Genomic DNA, 17,624 nt, shown 5'->3' with positions numbered 1-17,624 from the left:
TTAGGGAACCAGAGGCGATTACAAATAATCCAGTAAGAAAACTTGTAAATTAATAAAGGCTAGAAATGGAAACACAAGAGAAATCCAGACAGAAAGTGCAGAAGGGCAGACTGTATTGGACTGTGTCCGGGGAAAGATGTGAGAGACCCAGGAAGCGAGACTGGAGTGAGAGGAAGGCGCTGAGCCGTAGGAGCTGGGCGTGTGCTCGCGGCTGTTTGGGCTTGAAAAGAAGACGCTTCCTGTTTCTGGCTTTGCAGTTTACGCGGGATGGGATTAGAAGAGCCCAAGGAAAGTTATCAAAGTGTTGGGGTGGGCGGAAGAGTCTGTGATCAGGCAAGCTGTGACTCCCTCCGTCTCCTGGTTGGGAGCGCGACCTCTCCCTCCCGGGTCCAAGAAGCGGCTTCATCTCGCTTTCCCACCGAGCCCGCCGGGTGCTCCACTTACTGCCCTCTAGTGGGACGTAAGGATATTACATTAGGACCAAAGGGAGGATGCGTTCTTTTGAGCTCATGGGAATGTTTCAAAGATCAAGGCTTTTAAAACATCATGCGACATGAAAATGTCTATATGCAAAAGGTGAAAAAAATGCTCCCTTACAGTCAAGATTAACATCGTTGGTGGCAAAGTAAATTTCATTCAATAATTTTTTCTATTAAGCTTTAAGAAAAATTTAATACACTAGGTTCTTGAGCATTTATGAGGATTTTAACTTATTATATCTTTTGGCTGCCAACACCACTAAGAAGTTGTTTTTCCACGTTTGTACATAGTCTTTCAATTTCATCTCCAAAGTGGATAAGTCGTGGATCAGTAATTCTGTCAAATGCAATGAAAAAGAAAAAGAGAAAAAGGCAAGCATAATGAAATTCCACTTGTGGGACCAAGAAAACAAGACTACAGTTAAAAGCAGAAGGTGTTACTATGTCTAAGTTTGTAGGGCTCGCCCTTCATAATCCAATAAATCGAGAGAGGAAGAGTTGGGGCAAGAAAAGCAACTTTATTCAGAAAGCCCTCAGGTGGAGAAGATGGTGGTCTAGCATCCTAAAGAACCATCTTACCGAGTTAGAATGCAGGCTTCTTTTATACTAAAGGGGAGGGGGTACGTTTGATTGTCAGACTTCTCGGTGCTGGCCAGGCTCCGGAGGATATGCAGTAATCCTTTGTTCTTGCATCTGTCCGCGTAGGTCTGGTCAGGTTGCTCCTGTAAACCTCCACAAGACAAGTGTTGCTCTCTGATCTGAAACTTTTTACCTCTGCGCGAGGTAAAGCATTATACCTTTAAGGGTCAGAGTCCTGAAGATGGGCTCTCCTGTATATTCCAGGCTACAGGCAGCTTTCCTTTACAGAAGGTGCAGAGCTAACAACCCTGAGTTCAGACAACAGGGTTAGAGCTAAAGGAACAGATGCAACGTGGGCTCAGGTTCGCTCTTCTCTGCCATGTTCCTGCTGGGTGGTTTCAGACCGCCTGAGGCACAATCTTAGAATAATTTTTTTTTTCCCCCTCCCAAACCCAGTCATGGATCAATCCAAATATTTGCATTCTCCACTCTTGCACTTGAACTGCCAAGCTGCTAGAGAAGCATCACATAGCAGGGCTTTGCTTTGGTGTCGTGAAAAGCCGAAGTTTTGTACGGAGGGTTGGAATTTTGGAGAGATGGCAACCTAAATGCGTTCTTCCTCACTGTCATTGTCGCCCCGGCACGGCTTCCTCTGAGCCCCTGGGTTCCTGGGTCTGACGAGGCTGGAGGGTGCCAGCTCCTTCTGAGTCCTCATGAAGAAGCCAGTGGACTTGCCCCCCAGGCCCCACCTGGAACTCCTCTTCACCCCCACCCAAGTGTAACTAAAATGTCCATAGACATGGTGTTCCTAATAACAGTACTGAAAACAATCCACACATCAGTTAGTAACAAAGCAAATTGATGAACTGTGATATATTTGTGCAAGTTGCAGCAGTGACAACTGCATGTTTCCCATGTAAATGAGCAAGTATTATTTATATATAATAGGAATTTAATAACTGAAATAATTCTATATATAAACACACTCATATACATGCATATGTGTAGTAAAAAAATAGTGGATAGCAGCTACTTTTAGGAATGGAAAAGCATGTCGGGGGCAATACATACAGGGGCTTCAGTTATAACTACAAATCTTGATTTGTGAGCTGAGTGTTGGGTGGAGACATGATCATTAAGACACAATGTACGCTTTTTTGCGTGTCTCAAATAACTAAAAGGAGAACAGGGGAGAAGAAGGAGGAGGAGAGGTGATGAGGGAAGATGAGGAGGACATTAAGAGGGGAGGAGAGAAAAGAAAGAAGAAGACCAACTCGGAAGGACCAGGTCCAGGAGCTCACAAGCCAATGAGGTCCATGGGGTTTATGGTTTAGGCAAGAAGTTACCATCTCAGAGACTCAGTGCAGAAAGAGGGACCACCAAGAGGAGGAGTCTACAGCCAGAGTGTGTGACTGCTAGGAAGTAAGACACAATAGAAATGGTAGGAAGGCACCTTTTCAAATTGAGCAGATTCACACATTCAACGTGTATTGAAGATTTATTAGCTGTACGTGCCCTGACCTTTTTCAGGACACAGCAGTGGACAAAAGAGCCAAGCATGTACCCTGACAGGGTCGAGGTGTCCCAGGTGAATTTGTTCTGTGTCCAACTTGTGAACTTCCACCTGGCATCCAAGAAGGGAGGGAGATGTATTTATCCTGCAAATATGCACTGAACACTTTAGAGATGACGTGTTCGCACATCAGTGACTGCTGGGGAGATGAGTCCCTGCCTTCAAGGAGCTCACAGTTGGCTAGAGAGGACCGTGTGTACACTTACACTTTGCAAGCAGGGTGCTGGATGGATGCACTAGGTACCCCAGGAACTCAGAGGTGGAGGGGGTGCTTCTGCCTGGAAATAGAGTTGATGGTCTTGCAGAAAAATGGTGGGAATTGATGTCGTGGTCTGTGCAAGCATTGGAAAAGAATTTCCAGACATGAGGCAGAATGAGAGGGAAATAAAGTTTATGAGAGTGGGAGATGCTGTTAGAACAGCAGGCCAGCTCAAGGGAGATCCGACATTGAACAGGGGTCCTTAGTCCACTCTTATCCCCAGGGTACAACGAGTGGGATAGGGGTCTTGCTTGTCATTTGCTGATTGGATGAGGCATGTACATTGGGTGGGGAAGAGTAGGGCAGATACCTTCTCCCCAGTGGTAGGGAGGGGAGAAAGGTTATACTGTTCCATTAATAGTTTACAACATGGGGGAGAAGGACAATAAGGGTCTGGGTTTTCCATTCCTGCGTTTCAAGACCCTCCTTGGTTATCTGCTCTTTTGTCCTTGGCTCACCACAATTGAGTCAGTTACTCATTAAGTGGATTAAAGCTTCTGTTTGTGGAGCATATATGTAAGGTCAATTAAAGCTTCTGCTTGTGGAGCATATATGTAAAGTTAGCTGCATGCACCAGGGTTTAAGACCAGAACTTTACTCCATGGCTCAAGACATCTCTTTCTCTCTCTCTCCCCAGTTTTACTGAGATATAATTGACATACAGCACTGTATCAGTTTAAGGTATATAAATAATGATTTTACTTACATCATGAGATGATGACAACAATAGCTTTAGTGAACATCCATCATCTTATATAGATACATTAAAGAGATAGAAAAAATATTTTTTCTTTGTAATGAGAACTCAGGATTTACTCTCTTAACTTTCATATATAACGTACAACAGGATTGTTATAAAGTCCACGCTTGCTCTGCTCGCCACTCAATAGACCAATAAATCCGAGAGATGAAGTGTTGAGTCAAGGAATATGACTTTATTCAGAAAACTGGCTGACCGGAGAATTTGGCAGACTAGTGTCTCAAAATAACCATCTTGTCTGGGCCTGGAAGTCAGTTTCCTTAACAGATCAGAGATGGGGGAGATAAGGAAACAAAGTAGAAAGACCATTTAATTCTCCCAGATATCTCCTAGGCAGGGGGATGTGTCAGTTTCATTTTTTGTAGCTATTTCACAGGTCATGTGAAATGGAGTATCTTCTGCCACAAGGATGTCACAGTCATCTGTGATTCTGGCCTTCTAAACATGACATTCTGAGCCAGGCGGACAAGTGGCGCTGCTCTTTACACAAGAAACTGAAGGGTGTCACAGCCATTCACAGGTGGGCAGGGTCAGGTTTCTCCCTGTGAGCTAAACAAAGACACTTTAACAAAGACAGTTGAGTGTCAGGCAGAGAGGGGGAGGGCTCCCTGAGGGAGGTCATTATGCATGCTTATATAACAAGGGCGTCTCCCTGAGGGTGAGAAACAAATTCAACAGAGTCAAATTTAACCCTTCCCGATTACATCAATTCTCCCAGTCCGTGAGTGTCTTTCCATTTATTTGTATCCTTTTCCATTTCTTTTATCAGTGTCTTACAGTTTTCGGACGCTTTTTACCTCCTTTTTTAAAAAAATTTTTATTTTATTTATGTTTGTTGTGCTGGGTCTTGGTTGCTGCAAGGGCTTTCTCCAGTTGTGGAGAGCAGCGGCTGCTCTGGTTCCCCTGTGTGAGCTTCTCACGGCACTGACCTCTCTTGTTGCGGAGCGTGGGCTCTGTAGTGCCAGGGTTTCCGTAGGTGTGGCTCCAGGGTGCGAGAAAGTGAAAGTCAAAGTCGCTCAGTCCTGTCCGACTCTGCGACCCCATGGACTATACAGTCCAGGGAATTTTCCAGGGCAGAATCTTGGAGTGGGTAGCTGTTCCCTTCTCCAGGGGATCTTCCCAACCCAGGAATTGAACCCACATCTGTTATGTCCCCTGCATTGGCAGGCAGATTCTTTACCACTGCGCTACCAACAGCTATGTCCTAAAAGGTCTCATCAACAAAATCACATCAATATCTGTGACATTCAGAGAGACACGATATATTTATTATAAAATGTGGACATGATGTGTCCTTGCTCTTGCTTTCTTAGGAGGTGTGGGTGAGGGAGTGTCTTCAGCTCGGACAGGATCAAGCATGTCAGCAGTTGGGGAAGGAAAAGGAACCACTCTTTTCATCAACGTTGCTCTGGAGCTCTGTGGGGTATTTTCCCCTCTCTGAGTGACAATTGTATTGATGCATGAAGTAAATAAGAAAATACTCTCTATGTGTGTATTTATTGATGACTTTTTATGCTTTCCACTTGCCAGTTATGTGCTGGGGGCCCCAGGGGCAGGACCTGAACCATTCGTTAGAAACGATAAGCTGAGACCACCTGTAGTGTTTTTTCTGCTGCTCAAAGGGATTGTCGTTAGTGAAAACCCAAGCCCAACTCATTGAAGCCACGGTACTAGACATTTGGCTTCCAAAATGGTTTAAAACTCCCGTTTCCAAGTCCCATCTTAAAAAAGACTTGAGTTCAGGAAGGCTTTTGGTAGGGGGAAAATACCCATTAGAGCTGGAAAATCTTACTGTTTCCTTTACTGGTTTCTCTTTCTCTATTTTTTTAAACGTCTGGAAACTGCATTTTGTAGGTCTGGGAGGAAAAGTTAATCTCTGTTTCACTTCTTTGCAGTTCCCAGAGAGGGTAATTTGCTTTTAAGCTGCAGAAAAATAGCTGAGGGAACTATTGGAGAAGTTTCTCTCACCACTTTGAACACAGAAATCTTTTGTGGGTGAGTAAGTGCAGTGCCCTTGGGAGAATTTCCAGGAATTTATGACTGCTGAATTTATCTACTCCAGGGAAGATGCAGTCATCCCCATTTTGGAGAACTCTATGACTAGACTGAGGCAAGTTTCCCTTTGCATATAGGGAAACTTAGGAGAAAGTGGGGTGAGGTGGGCTAGAGGGAAACTCATGAATATTGTGAATGAAATTTGTGTCATTCACAGAAAATTTGAGGCCCGTCATCCTCTGTGCTCAGCTCCAAAGTGTAAAGTCACACAGAGGCCTATCTTCAAGGAGCTCAGAGATGAATGCGTGAGACATTTCATGTGATGCTTGGGTTGAGTGGGTCTCAGGGGAGATCTCAGCTGAGTCCTGAGTGGGGGTCCTAGACTGAGAGAGGTGGGGGAAAGGGCTTTCACCATGTGGATAGCCCCCCGCCTGCACATGAGGCAGGCTGGGGCCTCTGAGTGGCTCGGGATGACCACAGGGAGGAGAAAGGTGAGGCTTCATAGAGAGGGGCAGCCCTGGAGCCCCGAAGCCCCTGCTCTGCTGGCTGAGGAACCAGACACTTCCACAGCAACGCGGGGGTCCTGACTGAGGAGGGGCTTATTTCTGTAGACTTTATATTTTATCTTCCAAAATTTAAAAATTCTCATCGGAGAAACTGTGGAGGTGGGAAAGGAGTCAAGAGAAAATACAAATCAGCTCTAATTTCACCACACAGAGATCACCATTGCTAGTATTTTGGTATACATGGTGTAGAAGTTTTTGCATGTTTGTGATCATTTATATATAAAACTACATTTTTCTTTTTTCATTAATACTAATTCCTGGGTATTTTATTGCTTTCTATTCTTTTTTATGAATAACATGTGAAATGGGAATTGCCTGGTGGTCCAGTGGTTAGGATTCTGCACTTTCACTCCTGCGGACCTGGGTTTGATCCCTGTTTGGGCAGCTAAGGTCTCTCAAGCTGTGGGGTGTGGCCTTAATAAATAAATACATTAATTAATTAATTTTTAAAATGTGAAATTACTTTAGATTTAGTGAAGGCTGTGCAAGAGTTCCTGTATGTCCTTCACTGAGCTGTCCCTATTTGCATTTTACCTTCTAACTCTCATCTCTGTCAGATGTCTTTACTTCCTTCCCTCACATTTCCCCTGAGATTTCTAAAGTGACTGATAACTAAACTGAAACACTGACCTATAGTCCTGTGAGACTCAACTGCACCTGGCCAGAGCTCTCCTGCGGTCACTGGCTGGGCCTGGCGAAGCGGGATTCCGGCGGAAGCAGCCCTGGGGGCACCGCGGTCTGGCCTGGCAGAAGCAACTCTGTGCACGGCTTCCAGGGGAGTGCTCACTCGCTAAGATGTTGATTAGTAATATGCTCAAGCTTCTCCTTATAGTTTAGAAAAGCAATAAAACAGAGTTTCTGCATGATCTTGACCAGTTTAAACCCAGAGTCTGATCCAACATTTACTGGCATTGCTCAAAGTCAATACAGAATGATTTATGATCTGTTCTAAAGTCCTGGAGTAAATCACTCTGTCCTCACTGATCATCCAAGGAAAGCATTAAGTTCTGGCAAAAGTCATCACTCACGATGGAAACAGCTATCCCCAAGCCCAGTCCTGGACTCTGTACCTTCACCATCCAATGTGAGCTCTTCCTTTGAAAAACGCTCTTAGTAAATTTTTGTTCTCTCTTAGGACCATTTTCATGGTGTGTGGTGTGTTGTGTCTATGTGTATTTCTTATCCTCTTCATTTTTACACAGTGCCCAGAACAGTACCCAGTTATTACATGATAAATAATTTTTTTTCATTTAAATTTATTATTTTTACACCCTGTCCCTTGGAGAAGTCATGGAGGCTCACAGCTTCTACAAATATATTTTAGTACTACATTTCAGTATGTAAATTCTGAGATCTCCAGCTGCTTCCTAACTGGTTCTACATTAATAATCTAATTCATAGTTTAGATCCAGTAACTGGGTCTAGTAATCTACTTTGTAATTTGCACATTACTAAAAGAATTACACTGGGAAACCCCTCTCTTCCTCTCTTCCTGTGATGGGCTGAGCTGCACCCCTCCATACTCAGAAGTTGAAGTCCTAACCCCTAGTACCTGAGACTATGACTGGAGATTGGGTTCTTGAAGAGGTGAATGAGGTAAAATGGGGTCACCCGGGTGGGCTCATGACTAGGTGCCCCAGTAAGAGGAGGAGATTAGGATGCAGACAAGTACAGAGGGGAGACGGATTTCTGCAAGCTGCTGAGAGAGACCTCAGGGGAACCAGCCCAAGTGACACCTTGATTTTGGCCTTCTTGCCTCAGAGCTGTGAGGGACCACCTTTATTAAGCCGCCCAGCCTGCGGTCCTCCTGGGGCAGCCAAGCAGAGTACACTTGCTTCACCCAGGCTCTGAGCTGGCTCTCCCAGGGCACCTCCGCGTTTCCGCCGCCTGCTAACCCCCTCTAGGCACACATGCCTGAGGCCCCTCTTCCAGCTCGCGGCCCCTCTGATCACCACTAAATGTGTGCTGTGCGTTTGTTCTCCCTGGCACCGGCGCTGCTGTTGTTCCAGTCCAGCTCAGAATTGAGCCTTACTTAACAGTCTGCATGCGCTCCTCTTCATACACAGATCTCCACCTCGGCTTTCTTTTTTGACACGCGCCCAAATGTTCCCGGGGTGCATCTCGCCCTGAATGATCACCGTCAGACCACACTTTAGCTCACATCACTGCCTCTGCAGTGGCGCCCTTTCTCCCGTTCTCTGAGGCTGATCATCTGTGGCTCCGGACGTGTAAGCCCACGTCTTCTTGCTCACTTCTCATTTGACCTCTACTTCTGACTTTGGTGCTCTTAACATGCCTGGTCTCAACCTCGTTCTGATCTATCTTTCTGTTCTTTTTCTACACCAGCTATAGTGTAGAGCAGGAATCTCCAATCTTTTTGGCACAAGGGACCGGTTTCATGGAAGACAACTTTTCCACAGACCAGGGGAGTGGAAATGGTTTTGGGATGATTTACGCGCATTACATTTATTGCGCACTTTATTTCTAACCTAAGCCACCATTGATTTGACAGGAGGTATCAGTTTACGGTAGGCTGGGTACCCCTGGTTTAGAATATTAAATTAATTTTGACTACCCCTTGGTGCTTCTAACAGATGAGGTGCTTCTCCTCGTAGCCTACTACAGATACAGGTGGCAAACACTGACAATTCACATAGGGTCACGTTAGAGGTTTTGGTTGAGCCTCAGTCTTTTATTACCTTTGAATCTTTGGGAGAGTGGTATAACATTTTTCCGGTCTCAACTCTAAAGTGAAGTTTGTTGTTCAGTTCCTAACTCATGTCTGACTCTTTGCAATTTATCCTTTGCAAGAAGAAAAGCCTGAAGATAAAGACAGATGAAGCCAAAAGTAAAACTTCTATTTGGGAGAATAGTTCAGCTAATGGACATTATAAAGCCCATGGATAAATGGATTTCCCTTAAATGTTTGGATGTCAAATAAGATAAACCAGCTGCACTTTGCTGCAATATTGCCAAGTTTAACATATTAAAGGATAAATTGACTGGTTTGATATCCTTGCAGTCCAAGGGACTCTCAAGAGTCTTCTCCAACACCACACTTCAAAAGCATCAGTTCATTAACATTCAGTTTTCTTTATAGTCCAACTCTCACATCCATACATGACTACTGGAAAAACCATAGCTTAGAGTATACAGACCTTTTTCAGTAATGTCTCTGCTTTTTAATATGCTGTCTAGGTTTGTCCTAGCTTTTCTTCCAAGGAGCAAGCATCTTTTAATTTCATGGCTGCAGTCACCATCTGCAGTGATTTTGGAGCCCCAAGAAAAAAAAGTCTGTCACTGTTTCCATTGTTGCCCCATCTATTTGCCATGAAGTGATAATATGTAGCTAAATGAGCAAAAGCAGACTCAAAAGAGTTTATATAGTGTGACTATATTTATATATATATATATACATAACATAATATACATATATAAACACACATTGTACATATATAAATAAACTTTAGACATTTATACATTTCCATTAAAAACACATGGAGGCAGAGGTGGCCAAGATGATGGAGTAAGACCCTGAGCTCGCCTTCTCCTGTGGACACATCAAAATCGCAGCTACTTCCAGAGCAACTACCTATGGAATGACTAAAGACTAACAGAAAAAATTTTCCACAAATAAAAGATATAAAGAAGGAATCACAATGAGATAGGTAGGAGGGATGGAGATTTGGTCTAATCAAGACTGACACCTCCAGGGAGGTGATGTACAAATGGGAGGAATTTGACAAGTGTAAGAGGTTCTCCCCAAGGAGTAAGAGGCCCAAACCCTCCATTAGGCTCCCCAGCACAAAGACCCTAATTGAGGCGATGTGCTCACAGAATACTTGCCTTTAAAAACCAAGAAGACTTACGTTGGAGAACCAGAGGGCTATAGGAAATAGAGCCTCTGCTCTTAAAGTGTTAGTTGCTCAGTTGTGTCTGACTCTCCAGGCAAGAATACTGGAGTGGGTCTGCTCTTTAAAGGGCATGTCCAAAATCTGACATGCTCTCAGTCCCAGCACAGAGGCAGTGGCGTGAAAGGAGCCTTCTCAGACGCACTTGCTAATCTTGGAGAGCCTTCTGGAGAGGCAGGAGGCAGCTGGGACTCCTCTTGGGGACAGAGTTGCTGGTGGCAGCTATTTTGGGAGCTTGATCTACTGAAAGAGCACTGGCACTGTCAAATGCCATTTTGGAATTTTCCCTCCAGCCTAATAGCACCAGGGACCTGGCTCTGCCCACCAGCAGGCCAGCACCAGCCCCAAGCTCCTGCTGAGCTGTGGAGACAGCTGAATAGAGACCAGTCCCATCCTCTGGAGGGTACCAGCACCCCACCCTCCAGGACAGCACAAGACATGGTCTCACAACTCACTAGGCCAGAGGCCAGCCCCACTCACCAGCTCTCTCACGTAGTTGGCCCTGCTACAACAGGGCCCAGTAGGGGCACCCACAGAGTGGATAGCTCTGGTGATCAGAGGGAAGTATGCTGCTGGGCCCCTATACAATGCCACTATATCTCGTCTCCTATGAGGCCAAAATTGAAAAATGTAACCAACCCACCTAATACAGTAAACACAGAGAATTAGGCAAAGTAAGAAGACAGATGAATAGGCTTCAAACAAAGAAAAAAGACATAACTTCAGTAAAAGAGTTAAATGAAGTGGAGATAAGCAAGTTACCCATAATGAGTTTAAAGTAATGATTATAAAGATGCTCACTGAACTTGGGAGAATAATAGATGAACACACCAATAACTGTATTAAAGAATTAGAAATTATAAAGAAGAACCAAACAGAGCTGAAGAATACAGTAACTGAAAGAAAAAATAACCAGAAGGAATCAGCAGTAGATTTGATGATAGAGAGGAATGGTTTGATGATCTGGAAGATAGAGCAGTGGAAATCATGCAAGAATAGAAAAGAAAAAACAATTAAAAAAAAAAAGAGGACAGTTTAAGAGACTTTTGCAACAACATCAGGTATATTAACATTCACATTATAGGCTCCTCAGAAGGAAAAGAAAGAGAGAGCAAGGGTAAGATCACTTATTTGAAGAAATAATAGCTGAAAATGCCCTAACTTGGGAAAGGAAACAACATTCAGGTCCAGGAAGCATAGAGATTCCCAAGTAAGACAAACTCAAAGAGATCCACACCAAGACACATTATAATTAAAAGGGCAAAAATTAAAGAGAAAAACCTTAAATGCATCAAGAGAAAAGACCAGTTACACACAGGAGAACTCCCATAAGACTGTAAGCTGACTTTTCAGCAGAAACTTTGCAGCCAGAGGGAGTGGCATGATATAGTCAAAGAAATGAAAGGAAAAAAATGTACAACCAATAATACTCTTCCCAGCATACTCTGATAGTCTTATCTGATACTCTATACTCTGATAGTCCTATCATTTAGATTTTAAGGAGAAATGAAGAGTTTCCCAAAAAAGCAAAAGTCAAAAGAGTTCAGGACTATTAAACTAGCTTTACTAGACATGTTAATGGGACTTCTCTAAGTGGAAAAGAAAAGAAAAATGGAAAAGAACTAGAAATAAAGAAGTTACGAAAGGAAAAATATCATTGATAATGGAAAACATCCAATAAAGGTAGTAGATTAACAAAATATTAAGCTAGTAGAAAGGTTAAAAGACAAAAGTAGTAAAATCATCTATATCCATATCATATCCATATCCATCTATATCAGTAAGTGCTTAAAGGATGCACAAAATATGTAAAAAATGATGTCAGAGACATTAAATGTGAGGTGAGAAGTAAAAATGTAGGATTAGAATGCATTTGAGATAAACTACTTAAAATAATCACATGTATGTATAACTTGTCTTGGTAACCAAAAACCAAAAAGCTTATCAAATAAATACACAAGCAAAAAAGAAAAAGGAATCCAAATATAACACTCGTCACTAAATCACAAGGGAACACAGCAAAAGAGGAAGAAAGAAACAAAAAAGAACCACAGGACAACCTGAAAACAATTAAAAAAACAGCAATAAGCACATACCTATCAATATTCACTTTAAATGTAAATGGACCAATCCTTCAACTGAAAGATATTGAGTGGCTGAATGGATAAAAACCCAAGACCAACACATTTCCTGCCTACAAGAGACGCACTTCAGACCTAGAAACACACAGAGACTGAAAAGTGAGGAGATGGAAAAAGGATATTCCATGAAAATGGGAATGAAAAGAAAGCAGGGGTGGCAACACCTATATCACAGAAAACAGACTCTGAAACAAAGACTGTAACAAGAGAAATAGAAGGACATTACATAATGATAAAGAGATTGACCCAATAAGAGTTTGTAGCAGTTGTAACTATTTTGTACCTCACAAAAGGACCTAAATACATGAAGAAAATATTAACAAACAATGACAATAACTGTAGAGAATTTTAACACCCTGCTTACATAGATGGACAGATCATCCAGACAGAAAATCAGTAAGGAAACACTGGCCTTAAATGCCACTAGACAAGTCCCTAGAATCAGACACACCTAGATTTGTAAATGTCACCTACCAATACCAAAAAGAAAAGTTTGACAAATTACATAACCTACAGTTTGACAAATTACATAACCTTCATCAATTCAGAGCAAGCAGAGATTAAAGATCATCCAGACAGAAAATCAGTAAGGAAACACTGGCCTTAAATGCCACTAGACAAGTCCCTAGAATCAGACACACCTAGATTTGTAAATGTCACCTACCAATACCAAAAAGAAAAGTTTGACAAATTACATAACCTACAGTTTGACAAATTACATAACCTTCATCAATTCAGAGCAAGCAGAGATTAAAGATATTCTCAGACACATAAGGCTCAAGACTTCCTTCTTGGGAAGATCCTTTAAAATGCCCTCCAGCAAAACAAAGAAGTGAAACATGAGAGGAAAATATAGGATTCAGAAAACAGAGGAGGCAAACTAGGTCAGCAGGGTTGGAAAGAATGAAGTGAGTAGTTAGCAGAAACAAGACCAAACAAAAACATGAAAACTGCCAACTCTGGAGGAAGATGTACAGAAAGCAGACAAGATAGGCTGTATGGTGTGAATGACTACCTGGACACGAAATATGAAATAATAGTTTAACCAAATTCAAAGAGGACATCAATGAATTTGAAGAAGAAACTCACAAGGGGATTTTAAGCAAGAGTCAGAATAAGCGAGAAGCTGGAGGCATTAGATTTTGGTGAAAAAAACTTAATGATTATTTTCCCAAACAGCAGAATATACATTCTTTTCAAGTACACATAGAACATTCTCTAGGATAGACTGCATGCTAGGTCACAAAATAAGTCTCAAGAAATTTAAGAAGACTGAAATTGTATCAAGCATCTTTTCTGAACACAACAGCATTATAGTAGACCTCAATTAAAGAAGAAAATTGGAAAAAGAAAAGACAAAGACGTGGAGGCTAGACAACATGCTATTAAACAACCAATGAGTCACTAAAAAAAAAAAAAAAAAATCAAAGTGGAAATAAAAAAATACCTGGAGAAAAATGAAAATGGAAATGCAATGATCCAAAAACTATGGAACACAGCAAAAGCAGTTCTAAGAGCAAAGTTTGCTCTTAGTGTAAACTAAGAACAAATAGTGATACAAGTCTACCTCTGGAAACAAGAAAAATTTTCAAATAAAAAGTCAATCTTTATACCTTAAGGAACAAACAAAACCCAGGGTTAGTAAAAGGAAAGAAATAATAAAGATCAGAGCAGAAATAAATGAAATAGAGACTAAACCCCAGCAGAATAGAACAATGAGCTGTGAACTTGCTCTTTGAAAAGATAAACAAATTGACAAATATTGAACCACACTCAACAAGAAAGAAAGAGAGAGGGCCCAACTAAATAAAATCAGAAATGAAAAAGAAGAAAATACAACTGACACCACAGAAATACAAAGAAAGGATCTCAAATAATACTACAAACAATGAAATGCCAATAAAATTGAAAACCTAGAAGAAATGGATGAATTCCTAGAAAAGGGACATCTCCTAAGACTGAATCAAGAAGAAATAGAAAATATGACAGATTACCAGTGCTGAAATTGAATCAGCAATCAAAAAACACCCAACAAACAAAAGCCCAGGACTAGCTCGCTTCATGAGTTCTACCAAACATTTAAAGAGTTGACACATATACTTCTCAAACTATTCCAAAAATTGAAGAGGAGTGCTTCCAAACTCATTCTAAGAGGACAACATTACCCTGAACCAAAAGCAGACTAAGACATCACAGAAAAAGAAAATGACAGGCCAACATCACTAATGAATATAGATGCAAAAATCCTCAACAGAATGTTAGCAGATGAATTCAACAATACATTAAAAGGATCATACACTGTAATCAACTGGGATTAATCACAGGGATGCAAGGATGGTTCAACATCGGCAATTCAATCAACATAGTATATCACACTAAGAAACTGAATAATAAAAACCACATGATCATCTCAATAGATGTAAAAAAAGCTTTAACATCCATTCATGATTAAGAGTTCTTAAAAAAGGGTATAGCGGGAACATATCTGAATATAAGAAAGGCCATATATGGCAAACCTACAACCAACCTTATACTCAATGGTGAAAAGCTGGAAACATTTCCTCAAAGATCAGAATAAGACAAGGATGCCCACTCTTGTCACTTTTATTCAACATCATAGTGTGAGTCCTAAATCTCTCTTCTGCCAGAGGAAATAACCAGCATTATGAAAGACCAGTTATATATTTGATTGATGGCATACTATGGTTAGAATTACTAATCTTAACTTTGTTCTTAATGAACTGACCAGTTTTAGGGAAATAAAAAGAAAGTGCATGGAAGCAATAAAAGAAAATACAAATTTTCCAGACACTAACAGAAGGACTGTTTCTCTCCTTGCTTTACATCTCTTCTGGGTGGCAATTTTTATTTGCCAGAATCCTGGTGCTCATCCTCATGTGAACAGGTCCACAGGCACTTGGACTCCTCATTTAAAAACTCATTTAAAAATGCATCAATTCCTTCCCACAAACATGCCATCTATTCTTTGATTCCCCAACACACCCCAAAACAAAACCATCCTCTCCAACACCCAGATTAAATAACCTGTAAGAAAGAATAGAACGGTGGCCCCAAATTTTTGGTGGAAAAATCTAATCCTGCCCAAATTGTACAACTTGAATTCAATCATAAGGAAAATTGGGCAAGCTACAGTGTCACTGGCCAGTCCTCCTCGCAAGTTCCAAGGACACAAAGGACAAGGCTCAGGAGCTGCCCAACGTAAAGGAGACCGAGGAAGCAGGACAGCTGTACGGAATGTGGGATGCTGGATGCAGAAGGCGGATGGCAGCGGGACCGTGTCTTTGGGGTCAGTTGATGAAGGCTGATAGGTAGTTTTTGGTGCTGGTTTGTACTTTTTAATAAGCCTGAATTATTTCAAAGTGAAAAGTTCAAAATGTAAATATCAGGTAAGATATATATCAGTTTGCAGACTGGCACTCAGTACCGGCAGAATGAGAAGACCTAAGAGCTGCGCAGGAAAAGGAGCGGCTGTGGGGAAGCTGGCACCTGCCGTTGTTGGGGAGGTGGCCCCGGGGGCAGGGCCGGACCACACCCGAGAGGCGTGGACTCTTACCCTGGGAGCAGAGTTTTAGCAGTGACAAAACTGGGCCTTCCTGCACGGCAGTGGATTTCTCTTCATTCTCCTCTCCTTCTAAATTATGAGAAGCATTTTCTTCTTTTAAACGGTAAACATTGTCATTTTATTAAGCTATTCTCATTTGCGTAAGATAACCATCAAGTCCGAACTCATACATTGCTATGGAAATTAAAGATAATGTATAGAAAATATTAAAATTATGTTCAGAAAGTGCATTTTATCACAAAATACAGGAATGGCAGGAATGGTAATGTACCACCAAACAAATTAGAATCATCTGGACTCTGTGCCCTCTGCCCAGCCTCCCTGTCCCGTTCTCCTGTCTGTCATCAGACGCTGCCCACTCTGCTTCACACGAATGAATCCATTCCTGGGATTGGAATCAGAAGGCCTGGGTTCTTGTCCTGGTCTCATACTGTTGATACCAACCAGGATTCTTGGCCTTCCCCAATCAATAGAAATTGACCAGATGCCGGACAAGAAATTCAGGCAAGTCTTTACTGGGGTCTCTGCTCCAGCAGTGGATAGTGAGAACAGACAGGTTCCCTTGCCTGTTTGCTGCCTCAGGTGGGGGGAGCAAGCTGGTTCTTTACATGGGGTGAGGGTAGGGGTATGTCCAGGTGGGGCTGGAGGAGGGGCTTAGGTGGTTTGCCCGCCCCTTTGGTGATGTTGGGTGCAGGGGGCATGCACCGTGCCCAGCTTTTGCTTAGGTCTCTTCAAAAGTGGTAGTTGGGTTTTCTGGTCTTTTTGCCTCTTTTGTTCTGAATTTGCCCCAACTGCACATGCACACAGTTATTTTTCACCCTTTACAGTTTCTTTGTATTTTGTTGTTCAGACAGGTTTGTCCAGATGCAAGCACGGCAGCAAAGTGCCCAGGTCCCAGCCTGTCCCACTGTGACTGTGACCGTTCTCTGGGGCTGGGTCCCTGTGTGCTGGGTTTGGGGACTGGGCAGTAGATGGGCCCCTGTCCCCTGTGTGTGAGTTACTGTGTATCTAATGGTTTGATTTCAATCCTCCTTCCAATACAAGTAAAGAGGCTGTTGGTTTCTTGATAAGTTGACAATAAATAAGCACATTTCTCAAACAGAGGTATTAGTTTTCTGAGTAAATCTCAGTTTAAACTTGTCATCTTCCCTCCTAGCACAGTTCTGGTCTTACCTTTAGAAACAATAGTCCTCATCTGCAAGCAGAGATGCAAAATTGGATGTCTTCCAACTGCCTGTGGGTAGTTGGGGATGACCACAGGGAAGAGGAAGAAGAGGCTGAAGAGGGAGGCGCAGCCCAGGAATGTGAAGCCCTTTCTCTCCTGTGCTGAGAAATCAGAGGCAGCAGCACCTGCTGGGACCCTTAATGGCTGCTCTCCTGCCTCAACTTGTACAAGGTACTGATCTGTGTTAAAGCACCTCAATTAAAAGGATTTCCCTCTTATCAAAGGGGACAGGGAGGGAGGGTCATCAGTTATCTTTGCCATCCTACTATTATATCATTGTTGGTGAGAGTAGCTGAATTTGGAAAAGAAAGTAGTTGGTTTCAGACATGTGGAGTGGGTAACCTTTCCCTTCTCCAGGGATCTTCCCAACCCAGGGATCGAACCCAGGTCTCCCACATTGCAGGTGCATTCTTTACCAGCTGAGCCACAAGGGAAGCCCAAGAACACTGGAGTGGGTAGCCTATCCCTTCTCCAGCAGAGCTTCCCAACCCAGGAATTGAACCCAGGTCTCCTGCACTGTAGGTGGATTCTTTACCAACTGAGCTATCAGGGA

This window comes from Dama dama, chromosome 7 (assembly GCF_033118175.1).
Source record: "Dama dama isolate Ldn47 chromosome 7, ASM3311817v1, whole genome shotgun sequence".
Taxonomy (NCBI): Eukaryota; Metazoa; Chordata; class Mammalia; order Artiodactyla; family Cervidae; genus Dama; species Dama dama.
This window is presented reverse-complemented; position numbering follows the sequence as displayed.